Raw genomic sequence first — 6,656 nt, forward strand, 5'->3', positions numbered from 1 at the left:
GAAAAAGATTGCAAAATAGTTTGCAATTATAGACTGTGCCAGGAGTCTCACGAAGTCAAACCAAGTCAACTACAAATATTTCAAAACATTATTCACAGAAAAGAATACTTTCAATAAAGTAGCTTTACTAGCTTGACTTTGACAAGCTTAACATGTAGATGTGAAGCAGCAGAATTTGGTGTGTGACCTGCACACAGGGGCGGAACTAGCCTGTTTTTCACACCCTGGGCACACCACCTTTCTGGTGCCCCCACCCCATCCACAAAGTTGTTTAGCAGGTGGGCAGAGGGATGCAGTGATGTTGCATTAGACACTATTGATATTCAGATCCTCCAGTTGTAAGAGGGGGGAGGGTAAAAGGGGATTTGAGGACTGAGGGGTGGGGCAGGGGACTGACACTCATGCTGCCCCCTACAAGATGCCCATGTTGCCCATGTCAGAAACCACCGCTGACCATACAACTTTCTGACAGGTCATCTGTAGATCAGGTGTTTAAATTAGCTAATAAATCACTGCTGTGGTCAGACAATCACTTCAATAAACATCAAGCCTGAAAACATAATAATAAAGTAATATGTTGGACATGCTTGGGTGTTTTTTTGTGTGTGTTGAATTCAGACACACTTGTTGAACTGCTGTCAGTCTGTGTGTAGCGCAGCCGATGCAGACAGCAGGAAACCAGTGGTTCTGAGTTGTTCTCCAATGGGGTGTTTTAGTGTTTTCTTTCCCTTTTGCTGTGGCACACTGCATTAAATTAATAATAATTACATCTCCAGGTTTCATTTTGTTGACTAAATTCCTCAGGATGTAAACAATAACATTCAACATGTGTTTAGAGATGTGCTGAAGAGACGGCAGGTCCCCATGCGATGGCTTCACAGACGGCTGCATGTTCTCACAGGTTAACCAACACAACAACATGTGTCTGCAAACTGCTTCACTCTAATTTGATTTTTAACCCTCGCACACTTTGACCTTAATTGACTTCTATTATGAAACCCATGCTAGCATGCTAACTCTCCCCCAACGATCCTGCAGTCAATCCTATTTCCACGATCAGCATGGAGCCATGTCGCTAATAGAGTTAGCACACTGACAGCCGGCGTTTGCTCCGTGTGTTAATGCCCCTTTCTGTGCAGTTCTACGGAGGCGCTGGGTCTGTCCGTATTGGTTTTCCCTATCAGAGGATAATAGTTTTAGTCTGGATGGTTCAGGCCATTCACATCCTGCTGGGAACATTGATTTCAGTATTTACCACTCAGCGTGCAAATATGTGTGTTGTTCTGCTTTCGGTGCACCTGCTGATGTGCACTGTGAAGCACAACAGTCAGAGTGAGAAAAAAATGAGGCTGTAAAAATAAGCTTCATGGCATTTACTTGGTTTATGAATGCACATTTTAGTATGTCAATGTAAGCATTTTATAGGGAAATAATTCCCAAATAGCCAAACCCATATAGGGTTGGTTCTCATATTCTCATGTAAACAGCGATTATTAAAGGTATGCTTTTTGGAGTGTGTGTGTGTGTGTGTGTGTGTGTGTGTGTGTGTGTGTGTGTGTGCGTGCGTGCGTGCGTGTGTGTGTGTGTGTGTGTGAATAAACACATATAGCTGCTCTCACTGACAAATACAGGCATACAGGTTAATGCAATGTAGAAATAAAGATGCTGTTTGTTACATAACATTGCCAATAGTTCTTGATAGGTCAAATAGCTTAGAACTAGAACTTTCCTTGATAAAAACTTCTTGATTGCCCTTTGTGTTCTGAATAAAAAACATCGAGTCTGCTTAGATGTTTCTTTAGAAACATGAGTGATTTATAAGAGCACTTCTTTAGAGATGTATTTTTCTCTAAGCAGAGGAGCTAAACTGGCGGTATCCAGGTGGTTGCAGTGCCAGACAAAAAACAATCAGAGGATTTTAAAAATGTATTTTGTCATTACGGCAAAGGTTGGAAAAAACATAAACCCACAGAATCCATGTCTCAAACCAGTTAATGAATATCCACAGGAGTGAGATCCATGTGAAAAAGTCATTTTTCCTCAAAACCAATAACTAGTTGTGCCACGCTTGGCGGCAGCAGCTGCCATCAAGACTTTGTGAAACTGGCAGTGAGTCAGTTGAACCGCTGTGGAGAAACTGCAGCCAACTTTTGTTTGCAAAATGGGTTTAATTTAACCACTCTGGAAGGACTTCATGCATAAATGGTGAGCTTAAGGTACTGCATGCTGCTTCATGTCCACCAGATTTAAGTCCAGACTTTAAGTCCACAACATTCATCTTTGTATGTATTTTGCTTTTCAGAGTTGGACTGAAAAGCAACTCTGAGTACAGATTTAAAGCTGCAGGTCTGATTCCTGCAGCCAGCAGAATATACGGCTTCATCCAGGTCCTCAAGCAACAGTTCCTGAATTTGACTGCGTGTTGCTTTCTGCAGTCCTTTAGCATATTTCATGCTGTTTGACAGCATAAATATGCTAACCTGTTTGGATAAGTTATAGCTGAAATCATCATTTGACAAATGGATTTTGTATTTACTCTGGTGTCTTTAGATCACATAATGATCGTACATGTTTTACTATAGCCGTGTTTCCATCAAGCACTGAATTGTGCAAATTGAAATTAGAAAAATGAATTTGCTTATTGAAAAAAAACAAAAAACACATTTTTTATCAAAAAGGTTTTTGCCCTATAGGGTGAGGTAGTTTAACAGCTGTGTCAAAAACAGTATATTTCATAAAAATGCTATAGAAACATTTCTTTCGCATCACAAGAGTCATGTGATCAACACCTGAGATTATTTTAACTGCGTTTCTCATTTAATGGAAAAAAAACAGTTGTGAAATTAGAGGGATATGGACAAAGATTTACACACATTTGTTAACAGAAACAGATACTTACTGCTTCATCTCCCAACTGAAACATTCATCTTTTGGTATTTCTGTTGATTCCGTCTCCATCTTGGCCAGCTGCAACCTGCACTGAGCCAATTTGGAACTCTCACACTTGACTTCATAACATCGAGTTTTATTGCAGGCCCTGAGAGCTCTGACAGAGACCCTGGTAAGAGTCTTTGATAAATGAACCTGCTGGCCTGCAGCCTGGTAACTGCCAGCAGAATGTCTCTGAACATTTCCTCCATCATCAGGGCTTTCTAATCACAAAGCATTCACCTTCATCCCGCTGCCTCCATCAGCGTTTAGCTCTTCTGAGCCATGTGTGTGTGTGTGTGTGTGTGTGTGTGTGTGTGTGTGTGTGTGTGTGTGTGTGCGTGTGCAGGTCTGCCATTACTCTCTGACTATAGTGCTTTTTTTTGGTCTGGCCTTGCCAGCGATCGATCGGCATCTTCTTTGTCTGAAACATTAACAGACTCTGAGGGTGTGAAACCAATATGAAGTGACTCACCTGGCTGTGTATCCATTACCTGCTCAACAGAAGGAGACTTCCAAGGTGAAAGATTCTTTTGCAGAGTGCTGATGTCCGATAACCATCTGGGGAGACGAACAGAACTGATGGGTAAGGAAATTGGAGCAGTGGCAGGAGATACGTATTGTGGCTTGCAAGGTCTACACACTGTAAAACCTAATTAGTTCTCTTTACTTGAAAATATATGAGCAAACTCGTTACTCGTTGCCTTAATTCTTTTATTTTTTATTAAAATAATTGAGAAAATGACTTGATTGAAACAGTTCCTGACTCCTCCCTTTTTTTATTTTCTGCTGCTGGTGCCACAATGCATTGTGGGATACCTTGTTGTCATACACCGTTTCACTCTACTTTAAATGAACCGAGTTATGTTTTAAAAGTTTTTACCTTTTTTTTTTTTTGCGCTCAACTTACTTAAATCAAGTGTTTATTATTTCTACATTTAAAAAAAGTTAAATCCACTTAATTTATTCATTTTAACCCAATATTGTAATTCAGTAAACCAAAAATTTGCTGGACTTTAGTTTGAGTTTTACAAAATGTTGACCAGTCAGTCATTCATCTTTAAATATTAAATACAATGTTACTGACAGTATTACTTTGTGAATGTATTCAAATCTCTTGAACTTCAACATTTTGTTCCAAAACAACCAGAAACTTTTACAAGTCTCACTGAGATTTTATATGAATCACAAAAAAGTTGTGCTTAGCAGTGAGGTAATACTTTTCAAGTGAAAATGTGTAAAAGTGGAGCTGCTTTTCTCTGGACTTTGGCTCATTAGTCTTTGTTGAGGCGTTGCATGTTTGGACATTTCTTCCATCGGGTTCATACAGTGGGAAGAATTGTTGCTCTTTTTATTTTTTTGCTTTTAGACAGTTATTATGACATGAAACTGCACCAAATAAGGTTCAGTTTTTCCAAGTGGGAGCAGCTGATGAGCGTCTCAAAAAACACCTGAACTTTGACCCCAAATCCCAGAGGAGTTGAAAATGAGATTTCATTGATGTAAAGCGAGAAAAATATCATAAACTGTTTATCCTTTTCCATCAACAGGGCAGTTCAAACTGCTTTACGTCATAAAATGACAAAAATATAAAGTCATCATCAACATCATCAATACACATCAAATAGTCGGTCAAAGTTCTGTTTACTTTGCTTCCAAAGCAACTAAACTGTTGGGTTTAAGCCTTGATTTAAATGATTTGATTTAAAGTTTCCTGTAAGTTTGTTCGAGGTTTTCTTTCCACTTCACAATTTTGCACAACTTTCTGTTGGATTTTGTCTCATAAATTCCAGATAAATTACAGTTTTGGTTGTAGGATGACAAATCTAAAAAAGTGAAAGTAGTGAAGGTATTTGCAAAAATCAATCAACCTTTTCAAGAATTTTTAAAAAACAAATCTATATATTTTTGACAATAAAATGAGACAATAACTTGGTATCGCAACGACGGACGGACACAGAGCTTCAGCATCAATCTTTGTGATGTATTTTATATCAGAGGGTGAAAACCATTCTGCACGGATCCACAGCACCAGTGAAACCAGGGATCCGTCCGTTTGCCAGATATCACCGTCTCAGCTTTCCCTCCTAGGCTATGTTTGAAGAGGCTCCTGGTGTTAGCACAGCCTGTCCCTTTGACATCCACTTAAAGTCAAAGTGTTTGCAGAACTGCAGTCTGTTTTGCTTCAGACTCTGATCCACTCACACTCAATGTGACATCCAGTTAAACAATGATGCATGATGGACACTGGCCTCCATGTTACCTGGATTACCAACCGTTTATTGGCTGAGGCTTTGAAGCATTCAGTGAGATATGAAAATAACTGCACACATTTACTCCAAACAGACAGAAGGTTTTACTTTTTTTTACTAAATCCAGTTGCACACATTATTCAGAAGTTAAAGGCTGCACTGTCTAAGTTTAGTTAACTGTTTGATCTAAGCTTTTTTGAGCTTTGTATCATGTTATAATGTTATTCTCTCATCAAAACATACCCGGAGAGTCGCTTGATTCTGTCCTGCATGTTTGAGAAATACTTCAATCACCCATGGCAACCACGCAGATATGCAAAACCACAACTGGTTGAACTGAGCGCTGGCTTCGAGACGCAGAATGAGGAAGGTGACAATATGAACATTTGCAGTTTAGAGTTAGTTTATGGATCGAGTCGGGCAGAATTATCGGGTCTGGGTTTGGGTTCTGTGGTGCATCTAATAAGCCAGCTGTGCATGCAGCGCAGAGAAAACTAAAAGACAAAGCATGATTTAAAGTTGTGTTAATCTACTTATTACAGAGGAGTAGATCGTTTAGCCTGTTGAGGAAATAAAGAGAGTAAGTAAAGTGAAGAAGTTGTGCACTGTATGCACACTCTGCTCCCATCAATCACACATCCCAGATGATCTGCTCCTGACAGCCTGCAGTCACAAGATGAAGCAGGACGGCGCTAAACAAAAGCTAAAAACAATATTCGGATATCCTGTCCTAAACTCTGCCTGAGACAGACAGGCCTGGAGTGTATGAAGAAGACAGCTCAGTAGCAATGTGATGCAGGTTAATATGAGTTTTAAAAGGAGGCAATGTGTTAAAATGACACCGGGTTTGATTATGACTCGAGCTTGCATGGATGTCGCAAATGTCATACATATAATTAAAGCTCTACTTTAATTTCCCCAGAGAGGTAATTACAGTGTTATCTAGATAAGATTTAAATCACCAACCTTTACTCACCTCCATCCTGCACCTAACTTCCTCTTTGTATGTTTCTTCTCACCAACTCTTCACCACAGCACGGCACCAGTCCGTTTTAATTCACCATATCCTCCACCTCTCTTTCTTTTCCACTTCCTCCTGAGCGGTGGGAGTGAAACCTGATGTTCATCCCACTTAACTCAACGCCACAGTGTCCCTGAAGCCAGCAGCACTGTGGGCTGAGTGAGTTCTGCATGTCTGGAGGATTCATCGATAAGCACACTGTTAATGTTAACGGGGGATCGCTGAAGGCACATGTGTCTGAACAAACCCATTAGGGTGGCTTTCATAAAGCAGGTTCAATAAGACCACCAGTTAAACTCTGAGTTCTCAGTGACTGAACACAGATGGCAAAGCTTGGTTCAAAACTTACTAATAAAAGTTTTATTTATTTACACCAAATGTCTGTGTAGTACATCCACCTGCTTTTATAGCCAGAGACAGACAGACAGAGAGAGAGAGAGAGAGAGAGAGAGAGA

This window comes from Poecilia reticulata, linkage group LG15 (assembly GCF_000633615.1).
Source record: "Poecilia reticulata strain Guanapo linkage group LG15, Guppy_female_1.0+MT, whole genome shotgun sequence".
Classification (NCBI taxonomy): Eukaryota; Metazoa; Chordata; class Actinopteri; order Cyprinodontiformes; family Poeciliidae; genus Poecilia; species Poecilia reticulata.